A 12,810-nucleotide genomic window follows, 5' to 3' on the forward strand; every position below is an offset into this window, starting at 1 on the left:
AGAGGGTTTTCTTTTTTTTTCCTCAGCAAAGAGATCATCTTTTGAAATCTTCTCCATCAGTTCCCCTCTACACATACCAATTTCAGTTTTATAACACCCCTTGCTGTGCATCTCTTGGCAGGAAACTTGCCCATCTTGCAGAGTCTTGCATGAATAATTCATTGAAGTGTCATGCTGACTCTCAAAAGCCTGGATTACTGCTTTGGAGGAAATGTTTAATAGGATTCTTCCAAACAATCCAAAATATAGTTCTGAGTTCTATTTGTCCTATCTCTTAGACGGTCTGAGTGCAATGAAAGAATGAATTGCGGAAAGCCCAAACACACCTGAGGCCGTTCAACCTGTGTCCACTTGGATGGTAACCCCATGATGAAGGTTAGTGTTTTAAATTAGGGTCCTAGCTTTTCAGACACATGCTTCTTGAGTACAGGATTTGAGTTCAAGCCATTGGCACAATTACTTTTTGTTAGATCTTGAGGTTTCAGCCACTCTTAGATAACATTGAAGGATCTTGGAGAACCAGGCAGATAAGGAGCTGAGAGAAAGTACTGAGATGGATGTGGGCAAACAAACCCTATACAGATTAGTCATTGTGATCTCTTGCTGTTACCTGTTGACAGTGTTCTTTAAACAGTAGTCTAGTGTGCTGTGGACCAAACTAAAACATTTAAAAATTTCCTTTAGACCCAGAAACGTATGTCTTTTAATCCCTGTCTGGTGATTTCATGGTATCTCTTCACCTTTATCTCCTCTTCCTTTCACCACAAAGGCTTCCTTTGCAATTGCATCAAAGCCTACGTTCAACAAAGTCTTTAAAAATATTCATATTACCCCATGAAGGACTGATGTCCTAAATTTTAACCCAAGCTCACTCTCCCAGGATAATTTGCATTTTAAATCAAGAAAAGCATCACAAATTTGAAAATACTCTCTTTTGAGACTTTATTTTTTGCTTAATGACTTTGAGAAGGACAAAAGTTGTGCTTGCTCATTGTAGAAAAACAAAACAGATAAAGCAAAAGAAAATTTTTAAATGGTAATCATCAATCACATCTTGACACTATGATATATTAATCTATATATTTATATTTTATATCTATATATAGATCTACCTATAGGTCTATAGATCCATATGTCCATGCACATCACTTTACAAAGATTAAATAATCTACAGCAGAATTTTAAACAGCAATGAAATTCTGGAGGCGTATCTATTCCATAGGTGTGCCCTATCTAGGTCATTAGATTTTAAATTGTTTCATGGAGCTGTGCAGATTAGTTAAAGGAGTTTGAGTTGGATATAGTTTTTTAAATTTGCCCTCAAGATCTGTGACACTTTTTCCCATTTCTCTTTGCCTCTTGAGGCTAATGTGAATGGATTATATTAATAGGCACCCTTACCCTCTGGCTTCCCACTGGGTTCAGTCAATGAAAGAGTCAACAGGAAGGAGCTCACTCAGGAGGGAAGATGAGATTAGGGTGTTTATTTTTCCAGTTTCCTCTCTTGGTAGGGACCATTAATAGCACACACTTCTTTCTGATTCTTAGTTTTAGTCACCAAAACTTCTGCTGTCTACCTCAGGCCTAAGGATAGTAGTAACGTCTTGATTCAGTTATTATTATTGCAAAGCAGGCTATCCCAGCACAGAGACTGTGAACTACAATCATTTCTTTGACACAAGATTCTGCAATTTTTGCAGGGTTTGGTAGAGAAGACTCATTTCTTTCTCTTGCCAGTAGAGGACCTACTTCTAAGACAGCTCCCTCACACTGATGGCAAGTTGGTATTGACTATGGCCTTGGAATTCAGCTTAGACTGGGGGTCAGAGAGCCCACGTTCATCTTCACAGAGACCTTTCCAGGGCTACGTGCTGTGTGTGCTTAGTCGCTCAGTCGTGTCCAACCCTTGGCCACTCCATGGACTGTAGCCTGCCAGGCTCCTCTAGTCCAGGGTTATACTGCTTCAATTTCCAAAATTCCTAGTATGGTGGCTGGATTCCAAGAGCAAGCATCTCAGAGAAAACCAAACACATAAATGGTATCACCTTCTATGATGCAGCTCTGGACATTGCATGGTATCATTTTCTACTGTAGTTACAAATGCTCCCACATTCAAGGGAAGGGAATAGAGATAACACTCCTCAATCAAAAGAATCAAAGGATACTGTATAAAGATAAGAAATATTTAGCCATTTCAACTGGGATAAGAAATATTGTAGCCATTTTTATTTTAATGCCAAACATCAGACTGCTTCAGACTATTATTAACTCTAGGGAGTTGTGCTGTCTTTGGGGATTTCTTTATATCCTGTCTATTTTTTATAAATAATCTCTATTAAATTATCCTCTAATTCCCAAATTTGAAGATGCTATGTTTTCCTACTGGGAAACATATACCAATAAGGGCTGAGAGTGGATGTGTCATGAAGGTAGGGGAAGATGGTTCCAGTTAGCAGGGTGCCAGGAATCAGCTTTAACTTCAACTACTGCAATACTGTCTTTAATTGTAATACATCTATTTTGTACTTCATAAGCTCTCACTCGAATCAAGTGTCATTCTGCTGAAAAAAAAAAAATGCTTTACACCACCATTTGGGGATTCTTGAGCACACTGATACCACTTTTCAAAGTTGTTTCCTGCCTTCTAATAAGTCTTAATCAAGGTCTTTACTAGCCAGTGGTTCTTGCCATGAAAATTCATTCTTCTTCTTGCTTAATCACTAGATATATACAAAGCATGTGCAATATTCATTGTACTGTCAGGTATTTTAACAAAACACTATCCTCACTAAATCCCAGACCTCTCCATTTTGACCATCCTGGTGTCATTAACCCAACCTTGAGCATTCTGTTCAAACAGCAGACTCATACAGAAAAGGACTCCTATAGAATAGTTGCTTTAAAAAAAAAGAAAAAGGTTCAACAGGACTTTTTTCTCTGTTTATACTGCTCATCTCTTCTCAGGTGAAACCCTCCAAATGCCTATTGAACCCACAAAAGGAAATGAAATAGCAGAAGCGAGGATATATTCTACTTGTGAGGACAAGTAGAATAGAAGGGAGCCACAGGCCTTTTCAGCTGGTGGTACTGAATTCTCCTGTAAAATAAAAATATAAAAAGTCAATGTTTTGGCTAGGAGGTAATCAGGTGAAGGGAATATGTTTTTCTCGTTTTCTTTTCTGGCCTTCGGAGCTTTTTCCTTTGTGAAACTGAAAACTATAGAATTGCTAAAGAAACAGGAAAAAAATGAAGAGCTTTAAGTCATTGGAAAATTTAAACTGCAGGTTAATTATGCACACATTTGTCTATTTTGAAGTGCACGGAAGATTCATAGTCACAATAAATTATAATACAGATCAACAATCTACATAATCCCTTCAATTTTTAAAAAATGCCAATTTTCACTTAATCATTAGTAGTCTGTGTTAGAATAACCAATATTCTGGTTGATCCTCAGCAATATGTGTGTTGACTGGCATTTATTTTGACCAAACGGATGTTTGTTCTGATTTGTCTAGGCTTGAGTTTAACCAGTTGTTAAATATTTTGAATACCATTTCTAGAAATAGATATTATTATTGTTCTCACTTCACAGATATTGAATGTGAGGTTTCCAGAATTCAATTCCTCCCTCATATAAATGCCATAACTGAGCTTGGAACTCCAAACCTTTCAATAATCTTGCTATTACACCCTTTACTGTAGTTCAGTTTTAAGTTCATCACTTAGAAAAGTAAACTGGTATCACACCAATATCAAACATGTTTCTACATGACTAGGTTTCCATAACATATGAAATGTAAAAGGTTCTTTTAAAGCTAACAATGTTTAGAGCCCAAGGAACAGATTGTATCATTAGAAAGGTCAGAATCTCGTTTCACCCTTGTGTTCAAAGGGCAAAACCCATACTTCAGACAAAGAGCTTATCTCGTTTTTCTACTTTACTGTTTTCTTTCTGGTTTATATAACATCTGAAGTTAAGTTTTAAGGAAATAACCCTGTCTTCAAATATTTATTTTGTGAGTGCCATTTCCATAGAGCTACACTGAGAGTGATGGGGATACAAGTTCCATACATTTGTATCCCCTCTCCCACAAGAAAAAGACTCCATTCTATTTATTAAAATTATCAGATAAAACTAGCTGAAAAAACACACCTCAACTTAACCAATGCTTCCTATTTTCACATAGATACTAAGCATGCCATATAAGAATTATTTTCTTACATATATGTTTTCTTGTCATTTAATGCTGTTTGATTAGCTCAAACGCAGCCTTCAGGCAGCACTTATATGAAATACTTAATATCTATGTGAAAATAGTAAATGGGCTTCCCAGGTGGAGCTAGTGGTAAAGAACCTGCTTGCCAGTGCAGGAGATATGAGATGTAGGTTCAATTCCTGAGTTGGGAGAATCCCCTGGAGAAGCAAATGGCAAGGAAATCTTGCCTGGAGAATCCCATGGACAGAGGAGCCTGGCAGGCTACAGTCCATAGGGTCACAAAGAGTTGGACACAACACAATAAATATAATCCCTTTACTTTCAAAATATGAATTTGTGAATAAGAAGAATAAATGCAAGTTAAATAGCCACCATTTTAAATAGTCCCTAATTTAGGTAACATTTATAAAGGCCAAGTGAAATTGAAGCTAAGGCTATTAGTTATAAGCTCAAGGCTTTGCTGTTGTTTGTCAGAACTAAGTAGCTTACCCCACCCCCCAAATATATCAAGGTCTCTTTGGCTTTAGAGTAATGTAAATTAAGACAAAACTTATATGGTTTGCATAAGCTTTGGATATTTGATTAGTCATATGGCATTCCCCAAGCTATGGAAATCAAGCTCTGTCCAGAGCCAGGTCTCAGAAATATAGGCTATCACACTATTTAATAATCTCACACATTTTAAAAATCATCTCCAATCTGCTTTTATATTTTTTTTTCATTTCTTGCCTAATAACAACTCTCACACTGAAAAACATGGGGGCTGGTGCCAGAATCTTCATTTTTTTTTTTTTTTTCAGAAAAAATTTTATTCAGTTAGGTCTCAAGAAAAGACTATGGCCCAAGCCAACCACAGCAAGTGGGAAAAATAATATCTAATATGTTTTTTCTGTCTCCCCCTATGCCTCAGCAGCTTTTTCTGGATCCATGGTCCAGACGCTTCCTATACTACAGAAGTCTTCTAATTCAATTATGTATGAAGGAAAGTATCAAAGGAAAGTCATTGTGGAGATGCCAAGTTAGAAGTGTAGAATCTAAAGTTTTCTGTCTAAATTAAATTTCAATTAGATTGGATACCAGATTTTTTTCTGCTATTAACAGTAATTTGCACATTAAAAAAAATTAATGTTACCCTGCATTACACTCACTAGCTCTGCACGTTTACATTCATGCTCAATTGTTTCCATCTCTTTGTGACCCCATTGGAGAAGGCGATGGCACCCCACTCCAGTCCTCTTGCCTGGAAAATCCCATGAGCAGAGGAGCCTGGTGGGCTGCAGTCCATGGGGTCGCTGAGAGTCGGACACGACTGAGCGACTTCACTTTCACTTTTCACTTTCATGAATTAGAGAAGGAAATGGCAAGTCCAGGGTTCTTGCCTGGAGAATCCTGGGGACGGGGAGCCTGGTGGGCTGCCGTCTCTGGGGTCGCACAGAGTCGGACACGACTGAAGCGACTTAGCAGCAGCAGCTTTGTGACCCCATGGACTGTAGCCTGTCAGACTTCCCTGTCAATGGGATTTTCCAGGCAAGAATACTGGAGTGGGTTGCCATTCCCTCCTCTAAGGATCTTTCTGACCCCTAAGTCCATCATTAAATTTGCGGTCATGCTGCAATCTTTATTGTCTTTGTAGATAAGCTCTTAATCAAAAATCTTATTCCGCTCTTTAAAGTGAAACATTCTGAAACTAAGTTTATAAAATGAGAACCTTTCTTATGCAAGCTTTGTAAATTAGAATCTTCTTAATCTCTAGTTTAAGACCAATGTGTTCTGCAAACAAAAGAGGAATGTGAAAAGAGGTTTGTAAATTATAGTAACTTTCTCCCTTTACTTCTAGTGATGATTTAAGTTTACATGCTGCTTAACAGAACATGATTATTGACTCAATTTCCATGATATATTTTCTGGATTACACAATAAGTATGCCTCTCTTAGGGAGAAAGAAGGTACATAGTTCTTCACATTGGGCTGGCTAAAAAGTTCTTTTATGTTTTGTAAAATGTTATGGAAAACCCCAAATGACCTTTGTGGTCAACCCAATATTTAAATCAGCATACAACATTAAGAAAGTGATAAATTTTAAAACCACAAATAGAATAACTATGGTACAAATGTATGTTGCTGTTTCTAAAGTTTTGACAATCTTTATAGCAATTGAATTAACTCAGTCTCTTTTGCCTTTTAGGGCAAATAGGTTTGATTTTTTTCCTCCAAATGGTTGCCAGTAGCTACCAGTAGTGTTGTAATGAGGACTCTCAAACTGACTGAAGTTATTAGAAAGATTGTCATGACCAACTAAAGATATCTGTCATGAATTTGAGAGGGAAAAGTGGTAGCAAATATTTTGTAAGACATTTTGCCTTTCTCATGTATATAAAGTCAAAGAGCAAGACTGACTGATTTTTCCTGTTATTTAACTTTGGGACTCAAGGGAAATATTATATCCCCCGTACTTGTAGAATTAAAACTATCCCTACTGGTGTTTGGAAATTCAAACTTTCCAGAACTTCCAAAGTTACTCTAGTGAGAGGCCAAAGTTTGGGAACCATTATTTTAAGAACTAGAGTTAGATCAAACATATTCTGTAATTCAGAGATAAATGGTAATTTGTGAGCTGAGTATATGCATGCATGTGGCGGGTGGGAAGGGGTAGTACAGGAAACCAAGCCATGAAATTCTTTTCTCATGGTAGACACATAGGATCACTTTCAGGCTTTGCAGTTTTTTTGCATGTGTGTTTTTGTTTTTGTGAAGATAAATTCAGGGAAAACCAAAAGAATAGATATAGACTCATCCAGGAAAATAAGAACAAGGTAGAGTATAATCTTTATTAGGGTCATAGATGCCTCTTGTTTTTCCCTAATTTAGAATGGCTCACCTGCCTTTAAACACAGTGGAAGTGGAAAACTCTGGCAATTGTTTTGAAATTCATTGAATTACTTGATGATTGCTTCTAGTTTCCATTTCAGTGCAACTGTGGAGACCTAACCATAATTTACTTCCTGGTTGAGTGATCCTAACAATGTTTTCTCTTAATACTGTACAATGTTATCACAAACCAAAGTGACATAAAAAAGGAAACCCTTGAATTCTCTTACCTCTTCTCATATATTTTAAAAAATTATTAGCTTCTAAATCCATGAAACAATAAATATCTAAATGTTTTCACAAACATGTTCCTTTCTCCATCTTTTCCCTCTCTCACACACACATGTTATGTAGCTATTTCTGTTAATGCATTCTAATAAAGGAAAACTTTGGAAAAGTCTACAGAAATTAAAGTTTCTCAAGATGAATCATGATTTAATGATTAAAAATAACAATGTTTAGTAACATGCAAAATTACAACATATTGCAAAAGATAATTGAAATTCCTGCATATGCGTAGGATATTAATATTTTCCCTGCTTTTTTCTAATTAGATAGATGTGTGTATTTAAAAATCTGCTCCCCACATGTTCTGAAGGATGCCAGGTTTTTCCTGAGTCATTCTGCCAATTCAGATACTGTGTTTAAATGTCTTCTATTTCACTGGTAGTATATACACATGTGATATTTTAACATCTTTGGAACCTACTGGTGTGCTGGGGGTGTCAGCACAGATGTAGAAACATGTTATCATTATGAGAAAATAATTCATTTATTGGCCACATTCATCTTTCTATTGACAGTAGTGGCCCTTACTATCCAATATGATTTATAGTATAGTCTCAACATGAGTTGCCAAAACTGATAGGCTTCCAGAATATTAAAAGGTTTTGAGAGGTGCTGTTATGGACTGAATATCTGTGTCCCCTAACTTCATATTGTCGACTTAAAAAAATGTATAATGTGAGAGTTGCGAGTTAAGTTTTACTTGGGACAAATGAAGACTGCAGCCTGGGAGAGAACACCTCAGATAGCTCTGAAAAACTGCTCCAAAGAGGTAGCGGGGGAAAGGCAGTATACACATGATTTTGGTGAAGGTGGATACATGTAATCAAAAACATATTTTTCTAGAAGGTTTCTGCTAGTCTCATGAAGCTTTCTGCTAGTCACGAGGAAAACAGTCATTACCATGAAGGATTTTAGTGCTTTTCTAGATATGAAGAGATACAAGATTTAGGCACATAAAGTAGGCTCCTGAAAATGGCTATCTGAAGACTTATCCTTCCAGTTTATCCCCAGAGCACAGAGTGCCTCATTTCCATTCTCCACTCTAAACTCTTTTCAGGGGTGTTGAAGGTCAGCAGCTATAATAGTATGTGATTTAATCCCTGTTGAGGTAGATGGCAAGTGCCCATGTCAAGTGCCAATTTGTAGCTGACAGTATGTTAAAACGTAACCCCATTATTACGGTATTTCTAGATGGGGATTTTGGAAGGTGCTTGGGTCATGAGGATGAATTCCTTTGGAACTGGATTAGTGCCCTTGTGAAAGACAGTCCAAGGAACTCCCTTGCTTCTTCTACCACAGGAGGATACAGTAACCATTTGGTCATCTTTGAGTCAAAACGTGGACCCTGACCAGATACTCAATCTGTTGATGCCATAATCTTGGATTTCCCAGTATTCAGTAACGTAATAAATAAATTTCTGTTATTTAAGCCATGCAGTCTCTGCTTGACTGTTATAGCAGCTGGAGCAGATTAAGAGAAGTGTAGACCTTATTTTAGAGCCAGTTCTCTAGAAGCAGAACATGACCCAGGGATTTGGATGCACTTGACTCATTCAGGGAGGCTGCTCAGGAGGAAAGACATGAGGGAAGCAAGATAAGAAGGGGATAGAATTAGCATGAGTTCCTCCACCTTGAGGCAAGAGGGTCAGCATTTTTTGCCTCACTTTGTTAGTTGCTAGAACTGCTGTCACAAAATGTCACAATCTGGGTGTCTTAAATGATGGACATATGTTGTCTCATAGATCTGGAGGCTGGAAGTCCAAGATCAAGGTGCCAACAAGGTTGGTTTCCTATAGGACCATAAAGGAAGGATCTGGTCCATGCCTCTCTCCTTGGCTTGCAGATGGCTGCCCTCTTGCTGCCTCTTCACATGGCCATCTCTGTGCATTCGAGTCCCCAGTGTCTCTTTCTATGTCCCAACATCCTCTTATTTTAAAGACACCAGTCAGATTGGATGAGGGCCTATCCATGGGATCTCATTTTGGTGAATCACCGGTTAAAGACCTAGTCTCCAAATAAAATCATATTTTGAGAAACTGGGATCAGGGCTTCATGGTATAAATTTAAGGGATGGTAAACCATTCAGCCCATAACATACATCCATCACTTATTGAGTGGCTATAGGCCACCTCTTGGAGAAGGGTGGGGAGTAATCTTGTGTTTGTGTCTAGAAAGCACTTAGAGCAGGTGGGGCTGGATAGATGGACTGACTGGGGAAGGGGATCTGGGCAGAGCACCACACAGTGTTCACTGCAGAAATGATCATCAATAACAACAGCTAGTATTTCCTGCAATTTAATCATATATTTCATCAAATTTAGAACCCCACCAGTTATAAGATACACTTTTGTTTTAAGTATTATAAAGAAAGAAAAAATGTCCAAGATGAGGATCTAATAGAAAACCACCATCTAAAGTTGGTATACCTAAGAGCTAAATCTTCATTATCAGACGAAATGGGTTAAAAGGTCACCAGGCAGGAAAGGGCAGTAAGAGACTTTCATATTTCCATCTTGGCATGGGATGGAAGGAATAAAAAGACAATTTCCATAAGAGTTAGAACCACAGGCTCTTACTACCATTGTTCTTGTGTTGTTCAGTCACTAAGTTGTGTCTGACTGTGACTCCATGGACTGTAGCCCACCAGGCTCATCTGTCCATGGAATTTCCCAGGCAGAATACTGGAATGGGTTGCCATTTTAGTCTCCACTTACTACCATGTTTGTTTGTTTGTTTGTTTTTGCATTCATACTGTCAGATTTGTCCAAAAACCTTGAGCAGGCACTTCAAAGTGCTCTCAGGTCATGATGCTCCCAAATGACTGGCAGAAATGTATACAAATCTGGCTAAACAGTCAAGTAAGTGCCACTGATTATAAAACATTTCCTCCAAAAGTAGAAAATAATGATAACAATAGATAAGTGTTTATATGTTCCATGGCTTGTTCTCTAGGTGTTGGCAAGTTATAGTCCATGGTCCAGATGTGGCTGCAACCTTTTTTGGTAAATAAATTTTACTGGAACATAGTTACACTCATTCACTTATATTGTCAGTCTGTGGCTGCTTTTACATAGCTGATTCATTGCATCAGAGACTATTTTAGAAAGCCAGGAGTTATTATTTGATCCATTACAGAAAAGGTATGATGACCCTGAGCACTTCCACCTATCCACTTTTTAATTTTCATAATGATCTTATATGGTAGGTGGTGTTATATCCCCATTTTATAGACATGGAAATAGAGGCCAAAGTCATATATAGCCTGATAAGTAGTATAAGAAAGATTTGATGATAGGTGCACCATTCTTATTTCTGATTGCTTACAGAGAAGTCAAGATGAACAAAGAAGGGGATAGGCTGATAGTAGGAGACTCACAGAAAAGCTGTGGCATGAGTGAATGAATATGGCTGGGAAGTCACTCAGTTGTGTCTGACTCTTTGTGACCCCATGGACTATACTTTCTCCAGGGGATCTTCCCAACCCAGAGATCGAACCAGGTCTCCTACATTGCAAGCGGATTCTTTACCAGCTGAACCACAAGGGAAGCCCAAGAATACTGGAGTGGGTAGCCTATTCCTTCTCCAGCAGATCTTCCTGACCCAGGAATCAAACTGGGATCTCCTGCATTGCAGGCAGATTCTTTACCAACTGAGCCATCAGGGAATCCCAAGGCTGGGAAGTGGCAGAAGCAAAATTTGAAGCCAGGTCACTCTGAATCCAAATCCCATTGTCTCTTGGAAACTAGACGTTACAATGTAATTAAAAAGACTCTCTCAATCTCTCTAGTTAACTAACTTGCCAGAGTAATTCATACCATTGCCTCTGATAAAAATATGATGACTAATGCATCAAACAGGCTATGCTCAAGTACTTTTACTCCCAGCAGTTGAGGTGGATGGGTCTTATTTGAATTATTATTTTAATTAACTGACTTACTATTGTCCTCATTTCATTGAGGAAGTGGTCATCCATTGTACCTGACACAGAACTTTCTGTGAGTTAAGAGACATTCTAAAGACAGAAAAAATTTTCCTTGACAAATTATTAGTTGTTTCCTCATGTAGATAAAGAAAAATTATTATTTTTGAAAATAATTACAATTAAATTATTAAAAGTCCTAGTTGTTTGAATTTAATGCCCAGTATATCTACTACTGTGGGCAGGAATCCCTCAGAAGAAATGGAGTAGCCATCATGGTCAACAAAAGAGTCCAAAATGCAGTACTTGGATGCAATCTCAAAAATGACAGAATGATCTCTGTTCATTTCCAAGGCAAACCATTCAACATCACAGTAATCCAAGTCTGTGCCCCAACCAGTAATGCTGAAGAAGCTGAAGTTGAATGGTTCTATGAAGACCCACAAGACCTTTTAGAACTAACACCCAAAAAAGATGTCCTTTTCATTACAGGGGACTGGAATGCAAAAATGGGAAGTCAAGAAACACCTGGAGTAATAGGCGAATTTGGCCTTGGAATACGGAATGAAGCAGAGCAAAGACTACTAGAGTTTTGCCAAGAAAATGCACTGGTCATAGCAAACACCCTCTTCCAACAACACAAGAGAAGACTCTACACATGGACATCACCAGATGGTCAACACCAAAATCAGATTGATTATATTCTTTTCAGCCAAAGATGGAGAAGCTCTATACAGTCAGCAAAAACAAGACCAGAACTGACTGTGTCTCAGACCATGAACTCCTTATTGCCAAATTCAGACTGAAATTGAAGAAAGTAGGGAAAATCACTAGACCATTCAGGTATGACCTAAATCAAATCCCTTATGATTATACAGTGGAAGTGAGAAATAGATTTAAGGGCCTAGATCTGATAGATAGAGTGCCTGATGAACTATGGAATGAGGTTCATGACATTGTATAGGAGACAGGGATCAAGACCATCCCCATGGAAAAGAAATGCAAAAAACCAAAATGGCTGTCTGGGGAGACCTTACAAATAGCTGTGAAAAGAAGAGAAGCAAAAAGCAAAGGAGAAAAGGAAAGATATAAACATCTGAATGCAGAGTTCCAAAGAATAGCAAGAAGGGATAAGAAAGTCTTCTTCAGCGATCACTGCAAAGAAATAAAGGAAAACAACAGAATGGGAAAGACTAGAGATCTCTTCAAGAAAATTAGAGATACCAAGGGAACATTTCATGCAAAGATGGGCTCGATAAAAGACAGAAATGGTATGGACCTAACAGAAGCAGAAGATATTAAGAAGAGGTGGCAAGAATACACAGAAGAACTGTACAAAAAAGATCTTCATGACCTAGATAATCACGATGGTGTAATCACTGACCTAGAGCCAGACATCCTGGAATGTGAAGTCAAGTGGACCTTACAAAGCATCACTACAAACAAAGCTAGTGGAGGTGATGGAATTCCAGTTGATCTATTTCAAATCCTGAAATATGATGCTGTAAAAGTGCT

Source organism: Bos javanicus, chromosome 22 (genome assembly GCF_032452875.1).
Source record: "Bos javanicus breed banteng chromosome 22, ARS-OSU_banteng_1.0, whole genome shotgun sequence".
In the NCBI taxonomy this organism is placed as follows: Eukaryota; Metazoa; Chordata; class Mammalia; order Artiodactyla; family Bovidae; genus Bos; species Bos javanicus.